We start from the raw sequence: 18,485 nt of genomic DNA on the forward strand, positions 1-18,485 counted from the left end.
GAGTATTGCCTAAAAACACACAATACTAGTTACTTACTTGATTTCCTATAGACCAAATATTTACCCCAGTCAGAATCTGCATAAGCAGACAACTCCAAACTGGAGTTTTTACTAATCACTATCTCCTTACTAGGAGATCCTTTAAGATATCTTAACGCCCTCATTGCTAATAAAAAGTGAGCCCTGGTTGGTCTGTGCGTGAATAGAGTTAACACATGCACAGAGTATGCAATGTCTGGTCTCATATGTGACAGGTAAATTAATCTTCCTACCAAATGTTGATAACCAGTAACATTAACCAAGTTCTCACTTTCTTTTTCACATAATGATGTAAAAACATAATTTGGTTTAATCGGATTGTTAACAGGTGTACAACTTGTCATACCATACTCGACTAACAATTCTAGGCAATACTTTCGTTGAGATAAACATACCCTTTTTCAACTTTTAGAACCTTAATTCTTAAAAAAATTGAAGTTTCCAAGATCTTTTATTAAAAACATGGTTTATAAAAATTGTTTCTTTTAAAATATCTTGATCATCATTACCAGTAATCACAATATCATCCACATACACAAGTAATATAATGAACACAGATTTGAAAGATTGTACAAACATAGAATGATCACATTTGCTTTGAGTAAATCCTAACTCAAACAAACCACTTATTAATTTTGGATTCCACATTCTTGGAGCTTGTTTAAGCCCATACAATGACTTATTCAGCTTATAAACCCTAGTATCATGTTTTTAAATATCATTCTGGCAGTTTAATATACATGTCTTCAACAAGATCACCATAATACAATGACTTATTCAGCTTATAAACCCTAGTATCATGTTTTTAAATACCTTCTGGCAGCTTAATATACATGTCTTCAACAAGATCACCATACAAAAAAAAGTATAATTTATATCAAGTTTATAAATTGACCAACCATTATGAACAGCAAGAGTCAACACACACCTAAAAGTAATCATCTTCACAACAGGTGATAAGGTCTCATCAAAATCTATACCCTCTCTTTTGCTATAGCCTTTTGTAACTAACCTAGCTTTCTATCTTTGTATCTCACCATTTGATTTATATTTTATCTTATACACCCATTTACAACCAATTGGTTTTCTATTAGATGGCAAGTCAGCTAAATCCCATGTTTTATTTCTGTTGAATGCTTAAATTTCATCATTCATACCATTTATCCAATTTAGATCAGTTTAAACCTTTCCTAAAGTAGTCTTAGAAATCTGACCCATATTTCACCTTTCCTTCAATCACATAATCATCAAGTCTTTTTGGTAAAACAGAAGACCTAGAGGACTTTCTAATCAAAGTAGAAGGAACAGCTTGTGGTGATTAATTTCCCTTAGACAGGTTATGTTTCTCATTCTCTGTGTACTCATGCTCAGCCCTAGCTACCTCAGATCTAGTGCTACTTGGTTGCTGATTATTAGTCTTTCCTAAAGTAGTCTCAGAAATCTGACCAGATTGCTGAAACCCACGAATACTAGAGTCTATATATTGATCAACCCCATTCTCATCATTGGGATCACTTATAACCTTAGAATATTTTGAATCACTTTGTTCAAACAAACAAAAAAATTAATGTATTTACTTCCTTGGATATTTTAGAATCAAACACATTTACATTTGTGTACTCTTTAAAATGAAAGATACTTTCATAAAATCTAACATCTCTAGAATAAAATACAAATTTTTGATCCAAATTCCAAAGTGTGTAACCTTTCTTTTCATTTGAGTATCCAATAAGAATACATTTGTCAACATGACTAGAGAATTTATCTGAATTATTAAGAGTTGTACTAAAAGAAAGTGATCCAAATACTCTAAGATGATCTAAAGATGGCTTAAAACCATAAACAAGTTCATATGGAGACCTACCATTAAGAACAAATGAAGGAGTCATGTTAATTAAGTACAAAGCAGTTAGTGTAGGAACTAGGTTCACCTTTTATAAAATATAATTACAAAATATATAATAACGAGACTCTCGTTATTCGTAGGAAATATCATAGTACAATACCGGTTGCAATAACTAAATAAAAAGAATATAAAATATAATTTTATATACCAATCTTGATTCAAGCCGCATCTCTGGTGGGTCCTTCACGCGCATTTGATAGCATCCTAGACTCGAGTATTCATCATCTTGAGTCTTGAAAAATACTCATTGACTGTAACAAAGAGCACACTAAAACGTTGACGATTTTGGTTGAGGCACGTGTTCAACACGCTTCCCTTAAAACAGATTTCGCGCCTCTACTAAAGACGACGCGTCTGTCTCCCAGGGTACAACAGCCGAAGCAGTATGTACTGCCGAAGATGGCCACGCGCCCGAGGTTACACCGGATAAATTATAGGGTTAGAACTTGTGGGAAATAATGGTATGAAGATGATGAAATAGAATAGAGAAAACATATCTCTCTAAGTACCCAACACATGGGTCTTTAAGTATCTTCAAGAACTCTTCTATTTTTTTTTCTTCTTCAAAATTCCACTTTCAATTCTCTACTTGTAATTAGCTTCATCAAGTTAGGCACAACCTACTTTGCATACAAGAGATATGGGGTAGAGAAGAGTCTCACTTTATTAGAGATTTTATTAGAGACATAAACTCTAATAAAAACTAATAAATTGACATAAAACTCCACTTAAGAGTTTATCACCCATATGAAGAGTCTAGTAAATAATTATAATTTTACTAAATTATAATTTCACTAAATTAATATCCATTCACACCATCTAAATTTCCAACAATCCCCCACATGAATGGAGATCGTTCTAAACACATAAAATTTCCGATGGAACCTCGACAGTTGAGTTTCGCATACGATAGGTAGGTGTTACCCTTTGAACCTTCGCTCATGAAATGCACTTTGCCCACTAGCTTTGAGTAGATCTCGGTGTCTTTGAACTCGTCTGCCGTTTATGTAGACGACAATACACTTCACACAAGACTCTCCCTAGCGGGGTCATCTTCTCATAGTCGTGTCCAATAATGGTCGTGGAACACTTTCCTGGTTCTGCGAGAGCTCTAGGAATTGTGCCCTCAATTCAATTCGAAGTGACCCACTTCTCTCTAACATAGGTGATTCTGCTTAGATCATTAAAAGCATTGTGGTTATCGTGATTTATCCAAATCATTTACCACATATTATGCTTAGCCTCACTCTGTCACTGAATATCATAGGAATAGACTAGGACGTATTTAAACACCCTTTTATACTTTGGGTGTATGTATAACCATATATACATATCATTTATGCCCCCACAGTGACCACCTTTAGGCATATGAGTTAGTTGTCCTATTGAACTTAGATCTTGGGATCTCCAGTCAACTAAGTTAGGTGTCCTTCACATGCCTTTTTTCCATGGGCTTCAGTCTCATTCGACAACTTGATCTCTAATAAACCCTAAGGTTGTTGGATCCATAACATTAACAAATAACTTTGCGTATTTGAGATCAGTTGTCATGATGTGTTCTTAACTCGTAAGTTAATTTTGCCTATTGTCAACTTCTAAGACTATAACCTCAGTGGCCATCTGAATCTGGTTATAATATATGTCTTTGTAAGATACGCTTATCATTTAAGGTAAACACATCTCCATTATGCACTACGACCTTTGTGTCCTCCACATAGTCGTCTGTTTGCAATGTTAGATTGGATTACAAAATCCTTATTGCCAAACTTTTATGATACAAATGCAAGACAACCCCACATTTAAGTTTTATAGGATATCATCCAGATGGGTAATGAAAACCATTTCTACATACCCTTATAGGGTTGTTTCTAAATGGATCCTCCCCCACATTTCTTGCCATTTGATCAACATTTCCGTAACTTCACTTATGACGACATTTATACACATATGATTGAACAAGATCAACCTCATTGTATCAGTGAATTCAACTCATACTGCATTAGCTTACATAAGCTTCTGAGCTAACCAAAGCAACACATGCCATTGTCATAAGTTTGTCACCAACTTAGAATAATTCTAATTTAATATCTAGAATAAGCTTAGACAATGAGTTCTCCTCATTAGCTTTTCGAACAAACTCTTAAAAAAGTTACAAGTCTTTTCCTTATAATGAATGAAAATTCTCCCTCAACTTTGTCTATACACAAATTCTTTTTGTGTTCATACACATTTGAATGATCAGACTTAATTAGTCTCCGTCAAGACCCATAATTAACCAAGTACAGTCTAGCATACTTTAGACTACAATACTTTAGCATGTGAACAGAAGATGCATCATTCTGATTCTTCACAGCCCTAAGGATATCATAATATCACTTTGCAATATTCATCCCTTGTTAAGACAAAATAATGAGACTTATTCATAATCCTAAAACATCAATATTTAGGAAGGTCTTACAAATTATTGTATATAGCACATAGCTAAATTTCATCATTCATTTAAGGAGCATAACTTGTTTACCTTTGATCTCCAAGATTCCACCACTGACTCATAAGTACTTAAACATAAGTCTTAATCCAAGTCATTTGGTGAACACATTCATCACCAACAAGATGAATGTTTCTCGTCTACAATCACTAATATGTGTAAGATAGAGTCAACTAGATCGACACTCAACAACATGGCATTCATAATTTGCCATAAGTGATTTGCACACATCTATTGTTATTCATTAGGAGATATGTATATTTATGATGCTCTCCTAAATGAAGGTAAAATCTCCATATAGATCTAACAATAATCAAGTGGCAGACGCATCTACTTATAAATCTCGCAAGATTTATTAAAGGTATACAGTAACATATAGAAGTATGTCGAGATGAATTTTCCAATGACTTCTAATGAAGTATGTCGACATGAATGTCGTTAGTGTATTTCATCTCAATACACTCACTACGTTCTTTCATTACTCACTCATGATGTGGTTATACATTTGAAGTTCCGTCTTTGACTTTTAGTCAATGTAACAACTTTCAAGTTGTCTATGTCTAAGTATTTTCATATACTATCCGTTTAAAACCATATTCTTTTAAACGATGTATAACCGACGTTATAATTATTTTCCACAAAAATAATTTCTACGTCACAACCGTTAGTGATTTATTTCTTTGTAAAATATTGCATGTGTTATCCGAAGATATTGAACACAAAACAATAAAATACATTGGAAACTAAATCATAAGTTCCAATCACTTTTGAAATTTAAACGGAAGCATAGACAATATGTAGACATCAAATAGCAAAGTGTTTTTATCTTCAACACTTTATAATCTGACCGAAATCTTCTCAACAATATTGTCCCATGGCATGTCTTGAGGTACTCCCTCAATATGACTCCATGCACTTGTAAGTACAAGTTCCCCATTTCATCTTGAAACTTTAAACTTGGACAATTATGTTCAAAACAACACCAAGTTGTTACAAATACTACATTTAAGTAGTAAACTTGAACAATTAAATTTGTTCATAAAAACACCAAGTTGTTTTTCACCAAATAACATTTTTTTAAAACGCATGTTGGAAAAAAATGTTATAACAAACACATTATAGAATCGAACGTTTACATAAAACGTTTTCCAAAGATATAGTTTATAAAATAAACCGTTTCTCATCATTTTTAATGCACACATAGGCAATTAAATGTTTACATAAAACATTTCTGTTCATTATGAACAATCTCTAACCTCGTATTCGTGATACACATTTTCTAACACACATGTTAGAAAACTTTAAGTCATTTTATATATATAAAACATGACCAAATTAAACCATCAAATGTCATCATTAAAACTCTACTCAAGAGTTTCACCATATGAAGAGTTAAGAGTCTCAATAATTATAGACTTAAACTCTAATAAAACTCATCAAATGTTATCTTTAAAACTCTACTCAAGAGTTTCACCATATGAAGAGTTTAATTAGTAATTAAAATTTCACTCAAATGGATTTAGAAATCCCAAATTAAAGTTGGTGATAAATCCCACACAACTACACCATTACTTTATGGTGATTTAATTCTTGAAGCCAATCAAATATCAACTTCAATGTATGACCTTTTATTTCTAAATCATACAAAGCATTAAAATCAATGCTACAACAAATTACTTATATAAAATGTTTACATAAAACATTTCAAAGCATTTGTATTTTAACCATTTTTAACAATCATGTTAAAATGAAAGAAATTCTAACGCGCATGTTAGAAATATTAACATTTTCACAAAATGTCAATTCGACTTGCTAAAACACATATATGGTTCAAATAAATAAGTCATTTGTAATACACACGTTAGAAACTAAACAATTAAAAAATTGCTTCCAAACTAACGCTTTTGATGAACGTTTCTAACACACATGTTAGAAGACAAATGATTACAAAATCATTATAAGACTTATTTGTCCATATCAATCCATGGGTGGATGAAGAGTCTACTTTAAAGAGACTTAATTAGAGACATAAAACTCTAATCAAGTAACACAAAACTCTTATTTAAAGACATAAAAAACTCTACTTAGGAGAGTTTAATGTTTACAAAAAACGTATGGTTTACACCAATAATTCCGGTCTAACACACATGTTAGAGAATTTAACGTTTACGAAAAACGTATGGTTTACACTAATAAACCCGATCTAACACAAAAGTTAGAAAAATTAACGATTCCCAAAATCGTTTAAAAAACCAAACGGTTGAACCAAAACCATTCGTTTTGTACCACAGTATAGGATTTAAGATTGTATCTCAATCTCAAGAAATCCAAACATAACAAGTTGTACTGCATACATATTTCCCAAAAGAAAATATTTATAAGATCATAATCTTTAAAATATTTTTTTTACTATAAATCCTTTTGTAAACCCAAAATCCTTATAAATAAGGTTTTAAGATTGTAGCAACAATCTAATGAAATCTGTTTTAAGTTTGTAGGAACTAGGTTCACCTTTTATAAAATATAATTACAAAATATATAATAACGAGACTCTCGTTATTCGTAGGAAATATCATAGTACAATACCGGTTGCAATAACTAAATAAAAAGAATATAAAATATAATTTTATATACCAATCTTGATTCAAGCCGCATCTCTGGTGGGTCCTTCACGCGCATTTGATAGCATCCTAGACTCGAGTATTCGTCATCTTGAGTCTTGAAAAATACTCATTGACTGTAACAAAGAGCACACTAAAACGTTGATGATTTTGGTTGAGGCACGTGTTCAACACGCTTCTCTTAAAACAGATTTCGCGCCTCTACTAAAGAGGACGCGTCTGTCTCCCAGGGTACAACAGCCGAAGCAGTATGTACTGCCGAAGATGGCCACGCGCCCGAGGTTACACCGGATAAATTATAGGGTTAGAACTTGTGGGAAATAATGGTATGAAGATGATGAAATAGAATAGAGAAAACATATCTCTCTAAGTACCCAACACATGGGTCTTCAAGTATCTTCAAGAACTCTTCTATTTTTTTTTCTTCTTCAAAATTCCACTTTCAATTCTCTACTTGTAATTAGCTTCATCAAGTTAGGCACAACCTACTTTGCATACAAGAGATATGGGGTAGAGAAGAGTCTCACTTTATTAGAGATTTCATTAGAGACATAAACTCTAATAAAAACTAATAAATTGACATAAAACTCCACTTAAGAGTTTATCACCCATATGAAGAGTCTAGTAAATAATTATAATTTTACTAAATTATAATTTCACTAAATTAATATCCATTCACACCATCTAAATTTCCAACAGTTAGAATACACTCAGAAAAAGTTTTTTAAAGGAACATTCCCTTGAAACAACAAAGCTCTAGCAATATTAAGTAAATGCTTATGTTTCCTCTCAACAATGCCATTTTGTTGAGGAGGATATACACACGTTTGATGACTTATTCCCCTTTTAACAAAAATATCTTTCAATGTATGATTTGTAAATTTAGTACCGTTATCTGTTCTAATTATTTTAACAAATTTTTCAAACTGATTGTTAGTTAGTTCAACAAATTGTCTTAACATTTTTAAAAACTTCATCTTTATATCTCAATAATAGACCGACACAGATCTTCTATAATCATCAACCATAGTAAGTAAGTATGTATATCCTTCCCTGCTTTTAACTCTATAAGGACCCAATCCATATGAATAAGCTCACCCAATTTCTTTGACTTATGATCACTTAAAGGGAAAGGTTCCCTATGTTGTTTAGACTTAGTGACAAATCTCACATTGAAAATTTTATCAAATTGTTTTATCTTTAAATTATCTATCAAAACGTTTAGAACAATTTCAAGTGGAAGTCCACATCTGGCATGCCACAAACTACTCAAATCAGCACTACAACAACCAAAGCAAGCATTCACAGAAGACTCACCACAAAAATACAATCCATCAATTTGATTACCAGTCACCAAGATTTTCTTTGTTAAGGAATCCTGGAGATAACATGTGTTTTCATTAAACAACACATAAATTTTACCATCCTTTGCAAGTTTATGAACATATATGAGATTTATACAATAATCTGGTACTACAAACACATCATATAGAGTGAATTTATCATTTAGTTTAATATCTCCTATTTTGGTAACCAAGACACTTGTTCGATTTGGATGATTAACTTTTACCTTGTATTCAGATACATCTAATTGATTTATTAGATAATTGTCACTCATAAATATGTTTTAATTAGCACCAGAATCACAAATCCATCCCATATTCTTTAAAGATTCTTTTAAACTTGAAAAGCATAACATAGTTCTAGTTGTATTAGCATAGCAAGTCTATTAGACCATCTAACTGACACATTACAACTAACAGAACTTTCATCAGTCTTCTCTTCTGATTCAGTAAATTAACATCTTTGACACCTAATCAATAGTTAAGTTTGACACAACACTCTTATCAATATCAGAAGTATTAGAAACAACATTGTTACTTATCGTTTGTTTTTTCACTTGATTGAACTTAATTTTCATCCAGAGAGGATATCCTATAAGTTCAAAACACTTATCAATTCAGTGCCCAACTTTATTACAATGTGTACACCCTAAATTCTGATTTGATTTTTTAACAAGTCTTTTCTATTATCAACTAGATGGAAGCCCCCGCCGCGATGCGGCCGGGGCCTACAAAATATGGCGTAACAAAAACATGTTTATTTATGACAATTATTATAAGCACGTGTTTATTTGATAATATTCGCTTTCTTTGCGTATTGTCTTATAACCGATAAGTAATTTGATAATTACATAAAATAATGTTTCAATTCAAGCTTTTATTTTATTCACACGTTTCATCAAACATTTAGGTTATATGAGACTAAATGATCATTTAAGAAAGTTAGGTAACATCACCCATTATTATTTTCACTTTCATAGCTTCAAAAGTAGAAGATGCTCACATATTGTCTCCACTTAACATTGAAACACACAGATTTAATGCCATTGTGTACAATATTAAAACAATTAATTACATATATCATGAAAATATTACTTAAAGCTCCCGAGAATCTATGGTAGTTACCTTCTAGACTAACAAAGTATTCCAATAGTCCAAGACAATAATTAAAATAAAATATTGATGTACAATTTTGGTGTGAACAATAGTATGCAATAAAGCTGCAACTACTGTATGCCATCTTATTTTTAAAATTAAAAACCTCATTTTCTACCTCTATCTTCAACATGCATACCATCGCTTAACCACTATCTAACCAGTAACCACCATCATGCCACCGTTCTTTTCACCCTTTAAAAAACCTCTGTTTATTGTAATATTGTATGATTAAACCTGTATATCACCACACTTCCGTTTTTCAAACCCCAAACAACCGTCAACAACAACACGAAATCAGTACACCCAACACCAACATTATTTCACAACCACCACCGTCGACCTAAACCGCAAGAAGCTCAGGAAATCCATCATAGCTTCAAAGAATCCGTAACATGTTGAAAACATGTAAAGGATGCAAAAAGGTAAAAACTTAAGCGATTAGGGTTCAGGTATGGTTTACCCCAACATCACCACCCTTTTTTGATAATTTCGGATGAAATTTAGATCTTCGTCATCGATTTTACATAGAAATACTCAAGCATTCCAGAATCAGGTATGGTTGGTGGCCTTAAAACCCAAGGCGCTTGTTCGAAAACAATACCGTCTCATCCATCGAGGCTCAGATGAGGTCCAACTCATCATCATCACCTTTCGCCGCCACCATATACGACCGACCACCGGCAACGACGGGGTAATTCCGCCGCCGCCATAGAAGGCCAGAGCCGCCGGCAACGGCGGACCTAACCCAACTTGCTCTCTGTATCAAAAGAAACACGTAGGAGGACACATGTATAGCTTAGTTGAAGTAACAAACAACACTCCTAAATGTACAATACATAATAGCTCATAAAACCCATATTGCAAGCAATACAACTACCTGATGCTCATCATCATCACCTTCCGCCGCCACCATATACGACCGGCCACCGGCAACGACGGGGTAATTCCGTCGCCGCCATCGAAGGCCAGAGCCGTGGCAACGGCGGACCTTACCCAACTTGCTCTCTATTTCTCTCTCTTGAAACCCCGCCATGGGACCGGCATAGTTGCTGGGAAAAGAGTAGAGAGAAGAAAGTTGTGATATCTAGAGAGAGAACTGGAAGATGAGAGTAATATGGATAGATAAGGCTGCCATACAAATACACGTGTATCAAAAGAAACATGTAGGAGGACACGTCTATGGCTTAGTTGAAGTAACAAACAACACTCCTAAATGTACAATACATAATAGCTCATAAAACCCATATTGCAAGCAGTACAACTACCTGATGCCTAATCTTGTTGCTAATTCATAATATTTAATTACAATATTATATTTTGAAAAGAAACCAACATTTTGTTCTTTGGTCATACTTGCATTTGACTTCCTATGGGACTCTTCCCTAGATATAATAGAAAAAGCTTCTTTCACACTAGGAAGAGGCTCTGTAATAAGCAAATTTTTAGTTAGATTTGTGGAATCACTAGCATGTAAGTACAAAGGATTATCAAGTTCAAGCTTACTAATCAAAGTTTCACCAAAAAGATTTTCAAGATCAACCATTTGAAATGTCAACAATCCATTAATCTAACAAAATTAACAATCACAGCAAACAATAATCAATCAATAATTTTGAAAATAAGAACAACCACACAATATGCTAGACAACGAAACTATGCCAGGGACTAGATAGTAGGTTCATCACTCAAAGGTTCCTACCCAAGCCTTTGCACATGAGTTATGACCTTGACACAAACAAGAAATGCACAAACAAACCAAGTTGCAAGAAAACAACAAAAACAAATGCACAAAATATGCAATAGGGTGAACCCTCTATGTATCCTAATTAATCAACCACTGGTCTGACTAACCCAACAACAACAATGCCTAATGCAGACCTGCAAAGTAAATCAAGAAAAGGAAAGATCTCACCAAATTTGCAAAAAATCTCAGCAAGGGTTTTCTCTAGTTCCAATGAGGGTTTTACAACCTTCTTGGGTTGAACCCTTGATTAAAACAACAGCTTCCTTATTTTATTCTTCAGATCCGCACCCAGCAAAGAATGAATCCCACCAGATCTGTGACCGGCAAACAATAAATTTACCATGGCCAACAAAGATCTTAGATGAAACCAAACCTTCTACGAATATTAACTAGATCTAGCACAATCTATGCATATCTAACCTCAAAAAAAATCTGAACAAAAAACTCTAAATTTTAGAAAACCCTAATTTCTGATGATAGAGAAACAAGCTTTCAACGAAAGCAATACCCCAAGAGCATCAACTATGCTCTAATACCATGTCAAAATAACATGTATCAACTATAGAACACTTTATTATGAACCTCAGAACAACTAAACGTTTCAAGATATACAAAACAGATCTCAACTCGCTAACAAATCATTAACACAATGATCTGTTATCACTCACAATCATATCTAACTGAGCTAAACAAGATCTTAACACAAGTTCTTATACAAACTCTAAATCTGATAAGAAGAATGAAACCCTAAGAGAGAGTATGAGAGACTAAACAAGAAAATATCTGGAATGATATCAACTTGATGTTGAGATCATTTATATAACTCCACACTTAAAAGAATTATCCGCTCCAATAAAACCGCATTCTCGCAGCAAGCAGCCCAATAGTCCAATGTATCAGCAGCCCAATTAATTCTTTAAGCTCAGCAACCAGCCTAATCATCAAGCCCAATCTCATGCCCATGTTTTATAAACGAAACAAACAAAATTATATTAAAAATAACACATATTGTGAATATTAATAATGAAACACATTAATAACAACACATATTAATAACAATGCAAATTATTATACCAGTTATAACAATTGATATTATTTTCAACAGAAATACTCTTCTTTTTGTTCATGGTACTCTTCATCATGGTCATTAGTTGCATTCATCGTCTATAAATCACTTAGTCTCCCACATTGATGCCAACTTGGGTGATGTCTTGAAACTTGTCAGACTACTTCAAGGTTTTGTGTTTTCCTTAGAATGGTAAACAACAAGTGGAAGTTTTCTGAGCCAAACTTCCCATAAAATAAACCAGTGTACAATAAATGGGAAATTGGCCCTAAAAATACCCTAGCTTGTAGAGACGGTGTTGTGAAACCGACCCGAAGAAAAGAATCTCTATATTTTGCACAAATCACTTATTTAAGCTAGATAAAAATTATGCCCAAATAAAACAATCTCACTATTTTGTCGTCAACGTGATGATGTTATTGCCTTAATTCATATTTTGGAGATGTAAAAATAGATATATTTACTAAATCGCATACACATTAGCTTAAATCAAGGAATCTGTCACCAACAAATCAAGCAAACATCGTAACTGTGTAAAGCAGCAGGCACAAACAAACAAAAAATGACCTGAATTCCTCGACCAGTCAGCATATATTAGGGTTTCTTTGACAAGGTATGTGATTATGAACACCACAACCGACCAAAGATGACCACCACTTTAACCTTGTAATTGTGACAACTGGCACTTTTCCGTATATTCCGTACAATAATTCGACAGTAATTCGTGCTTTAATGACTGTGCATGATCTAGTTTATAAGACAAATGACTTTCTGATTTTTGTTATATACATACAATGGCATTTCATGTTGCCAGACTTTTATCATTACTACATGCAACAAAATATAGTTCTATTAATGCATAGACTAGAGTTGGCATAGTTATCAGACAAACTAGAAGTACTGTCGGGAATTCAGTACTTAGACAAACATGATGTTAAGACACAAAATAAGCCCCAGGACCAAGTGATGCGCTAGTATAGTGTGTAGGAACGTAGGGGTTACAAAATTGTCTTCCTAGTGATGACATAGGTGCTGGAAAGTGCTAGAAACACCCTAAAACTGCATAATTCTGCAATAAATATACAAATTCAGCAATTTTCAGCAAATTAACATCTAAATATAATGCAGAAAAGTAGTTTAATAGTCCAGAATACTTTCCTAAGTGTCGGGAACCGAAACTGTCATAAAATACAACATAAAGCACACTAAACTGCGCAATTTAGCACTTTAACAAACAGTAATGAACCGAACAACCGGACATTACCCGAAACGTCATATTCTTACTAAAAGCATTGTTTTAGTGTTACAAAGCTAGTTATGGTCACCGAACATCATATTACATCTCATAAACATTAAATATCTAAAATACCGAACTAGCACCATTACTTTCCAACTAAATCAAGTAACTAACCATTAAATGTTACACTTTACCCCCCCCCCATTTGATGGCCGGTTAGGGGACATGGGTCCCACCCTTGATTTCTTTCTTATATTTTATAAGATTTTGTTGGAGTATATTCCAACATAAGATGCCATATGCCACTAGAATTTTATAAAAACCACTAAAATAATACATTTATCATTCATCATCTTCAACCAACAAAACACTTCTCCTCTTCCTCCATAGCTCACGGGCACACCCCCTAGCACCCATACTTTCATTTTCATCCATCATACAACACTTCCAAGCTTGTTCTATGGTGTATGGAGCCTATCTAAGAAGGTGGGAGGCATTGGAACTTAAAGGACCTCTTGCAAGTGCTTTTATCCACTCTATTTCTTCTCTTGATCATCCCTAGCCTTGTGCTAGTGGTAAGAATCTTGATCTTGCTAGTTTACTTCTATTTTAAGTGGTTAAAAGAAGAATCATACTCATAACTTTGAAGAACACTAAGATACATAAGAAGTAAACATGAACATAAGCATGTTTAATGATAAAACTAAGTTGTTTATGTGTTGTTTTACTTGATGATTGTTGTTTGTTCATATATATGATGTCGATCATCATATGATCTTGCTAGATCATGACTAAAAATATAATCTAGCAAGATGAGAAAGTAGAAATATTGTAGGATGATGAATCATCCACATAAAGATCATGAACTTGAAAAGATACATTGATTTCTTGAAAAATAATGATCAAAGTGAGTAGTAACACTTGTAGATCTAAAGATTTATGGACGTAAAGAAACCAAGTTAAAAATATAAGTCTTGCTAGATCTTGGTTCTTAGATAAACAAACTTTATTTTTGGTGGTTAAACAAGTGTAGGAACACTTGTGAAACAAGAAGAAATCATAAAGAAACATTTTTAGAAAACATGATCACAAGTTGTAAAGATCAATCTTCTTCAAGAATGAAGTTTTTAAAGAACTAATCACACTTTAAAGGATAACAAGGCTTACTAATAACACTAGTAAGTTCCTGCAAATTTTTACAAATATTCAAGTTCATGAAGTGGTTGATTATTACTTGTTTTTGGCAAATTGGTAGGTAAAGGTTGTTTATTGTTGATTGTGGATTGATTGTGATGATTTTTACAAAAGAAAATGATATGATTGAAAGCATGGAAACCTCCATTTTTAGGGGAAACTAGGGCAAAATTTTCTAAAAATCTAAACACTTAGAAAAATATTTCTAAACAAGTATTTACAAGTGTATTTTAAACCATAAATTGTTACAAAAACTTAGCCATAATTTTTGGTTACAAAAATACAAATATTGAAGGTTGGTTTTTATAAATAAAAGTGACTAAATATGTATTTAGGAAATATATATTTAGATGACACCATGTGTGTGGTTATTTGTATATGTATAGTTATATTATTTTAGGACATGAAATAATATAACACATTAAAATACCAAGAATTACAATCCAAAATACAACCAAAATTCCAAAGAATAAATATACCCATTTACACAAAAATATTGGTGAAACAGAACAAGGAATATAACTCACAAAAATATTCAGGAATTTATTCACAAAGCATGTTTTGGTAAATAATATTTTGGACACCAAGGAAATGAAAATATGATTTTTAAAATTACTACAAGAATATGTCATATTTTTGACAAAGGAAAAATATATTATTTTTGACAAGAATGAATATATATTTTTCTTGAAACTTTTAGAAGATATATTATTTTTAATACATATATATTTTCTTACACAAACACTAAATACAATATTTTTGAAGTAAATGATATATTTTCTCGAATAATATGAAATATATCATTTTTGAAGAAAAATGAGTTTATATATATATATATATATATATATATATATATATATATATATATATATATATATATATATATATATATATATATATATATATATATATATATTCCAAGCTAGACATGAAAATATATCATTTTTGAAACTTATGAGTGAATACAAGTATTTTTGCCAAAAGAAAAATTATAAATAATTTTTCTAAATAATATTTATTACAATATATATTTTAGAAATATATATTGATGGATTTTTATTAAAGATAATATTCTGGAAAAATTAATATGAAATTAGGTATAAAGAATACTTAACTAATTACAAGAAAATACGTATTCTCGTACGTATAAATACACTCCGGAATACGACCCCAATACATGACAAAAATATACAAGTATAAGAATACAAATACAAATACACCCATCTTTGGGAAGGATATACATGTATAAGTACTTGAAAAGTAACGAGTTAAATTATATTGTTTTAACAATTATTCCAAAAGTTAATAAATATAATTTAAGTTAAAATATTTATTATTTTAACAAATAATTATATAAGTGGGAATAATATTAAGGATACAAAGAAACGAAACTCAAAGACACAATTTAATACTAAGTCAAGGCACGACCCGCCCGTCTAATAGACCGTAGTACGTTGTAGGTAGTCGTGCACACTAGTAGCTGCGTGAGTTACGTCGGACTGAAGAACGCAAAACTGTGAGTTCATGTCCCCCTTTTCTCTTAACTGTTTTTGGTTTTGTAACTCTCGGGGGTGGAATACATGTTACGAATGTTTAAATGGTATGAATTGACTATGAAATGAACTATTAGATCATGTGAGCCTAGATTAAATTTGAAATGCCATTAATTCTTAATTAGGGAGGAAGGTTAGATCTAACGGGTATGGCCGAACCCCACTCATGGTACTTATGTAACCACTTGAGTGCTTTGGTGTCCCGATCGAGGTAAATTGACAATGGTCAAGGTAAATTGACAAAGTCAGGGTAAATTGACATAGTCAAGGTGAATTGACATAGTCGAAGGGGAATTCGACATAGTCGGGGGAATCGACGAGGGTATAAGCCTACTCATTGTGAGTGCTCCATGTGTCTTCACATGCTTTAATGTCCTTGTAAACCATTAATTTGATATGATCATAAATGTTTTTCATACCTGTTTCCAAAGGAGTCTCTTAAAAGTTTACAAGTTTTTCAGGACTCAAACCAAATTCATTTCTTTCCTTTGAATATAGGATATAGAAATTTTTCTTACATTGAATTCGCTCAACTTTTGTTGATGTTTTCCAAAATTACATGTATTTCAGGTCACAAGTTGGATCTTGGGCGCAGGTGTGGTTTCTAGAAGTAGATTCCAAGTTTAGATGTCATCCACTTTTGTTAATCTGTAACTTAGTCAAAGGTTGTGCTGTTTGAAACTTAAATAAATGGTGTTTGTAATACTTTAAACTTAATGAATGGATGAACATCATTTTGATCATATAGTTGTTTATTATAATTGAATGCAATGGCATTAAACAAGTCACACATCATACGCTTCAGTAAAGTCAGGGTGTGATAGTTTGGTATCAAAGCTTCGATTGTAGTGAACTAGGATTCCATCTCGAGTGTAGACTACAATCACTAGGACTCTCTCACGAAAACATTTTACAAAAAAGGTTTTTCATTGCATTCACAAAAGCGCCAAGATCCATGAGTCAAACATTTTACAAAGAAAAGACAAGGCAAGGACATTAGTAGGGAGGAGAATACCCCAAATTAAGGTGCCAATTAAGGCATAGTCTATGTGGGATAGACTTGCCAAAGACAAAATGACCCCCCCCCCGAAAGGACAAACGAGAGTTATATGTGATATGATGCATCTATTTGCCTGTTATGCTAAGTAACATATTTATTTATTGATATATATGTACGTATAAGTGTACGGAATAATTATTGACGTGAACGAGATACCTATGACTCTGAATCCTATTATTGTTCTTGACTCGCACGATGAAGCTATCGACCTCGTGTTTACTGCAAAGCTCATAGCTGGAGTGATTACCAGACGAGATTCTGAGCTTGTTTCCATAGGAGATGGCCGTTCTTCCCTCTCGAATGCGAAGGTGCCTAACTACGGTAGTGACGGCTAGGCGGAGGCGGCAACCTTGGACAACCCCTTTATCAGCAGGACGAGGTCCCTGTGGCTTTTGTGAAACCAGATTGACGACACACTTGACCAGACAAGGAAGATGAAATACTCATCTTGAAGGTGCCCCTCCAACTACTAGGATTTCTCCTTATTCCTATTACGTTTAATCATCGTGCTTATTCACGCGTAACGATGACAAATGTTAGCGCGTGGACCACCGCAATGGTCCTTTCCATGTTAGAGGTATAAGGACAAGTAGTGTCCCCTCTTTGGTTGATCATCTGCTTGGACGAGGGAAAGTTGGGGTGACTGTGCAAGACAATTTATTATTACGGGGGCCCACATAATAACGACTTGTAGTGCATGGAAATCCTGGTGGACTCTGCGGGTCGAGCTATTGATCACAACCCATCCGAAAAATAATCTCTAGGTGTTCACACCTTCATTTGGTAGAACGATACCTAGACCGTTGCCTTAGCACTTTACAAAGTAGGAAACTTGTCTTTACCTACATCGTGTCAGACACTTCTACCCGTCTACGAGCCGTTTGGGAACCGGTTTCTAAGCAGGGGAAGATGGCTAACACGCGGGAAAGATTCAGTAACGTTACACTCTCTATCACCCTTATGTGAACAACCCCTATCTCTTGGAAAGTATACCCGTCTTGTGAAGCTAAAGACCTAAGAAAACCAATGTAGAAGGAAAATAACTACTACTTTCATAATATGAAACTTGTATGACC

The 18,485-nt window shown here is 33.2% G+C and overlaps 1 long non-coding RNA gene across 1 annotated transcript; it reads right to left on the reverse strand.

The window, feature by feature from the left end:
- Positions 1-9,539: 9,539 nt before the first annotated feature.
- Positions 9,540-12,003, reverse strand: LOC110872291. The gene is made up of 2 exons (XR_004893108.1): positions 10,453-12,003; positions 9,540-10,203 (listed from the first exon to the last, which is right to left on the reverse strand). It is a non-coding gene; the product is annotated as an uncharacterized LOC110872291 (long non-coding RNA).
- Between the last annotated feature and the right edge of the window lie 6,482 nt (positions 12,004-18,485).

The sequence above is a fragment of the Helianthus annuus genome, chromosome 5 (genome assembly GCF_002127325.2).
Source record: "Helianthus annuus cultivar XRQ/B chromosome 5, HanXRQr2.0-SUNRISE, whole genome shotgun sequence".
NCBI classification, from domain to species: Eukaryota; Viridiplantae; Streptophyta; class Magnoliopsida; order Asterales; family Asteraceae; genus Helianthus; species Helianthus annuus.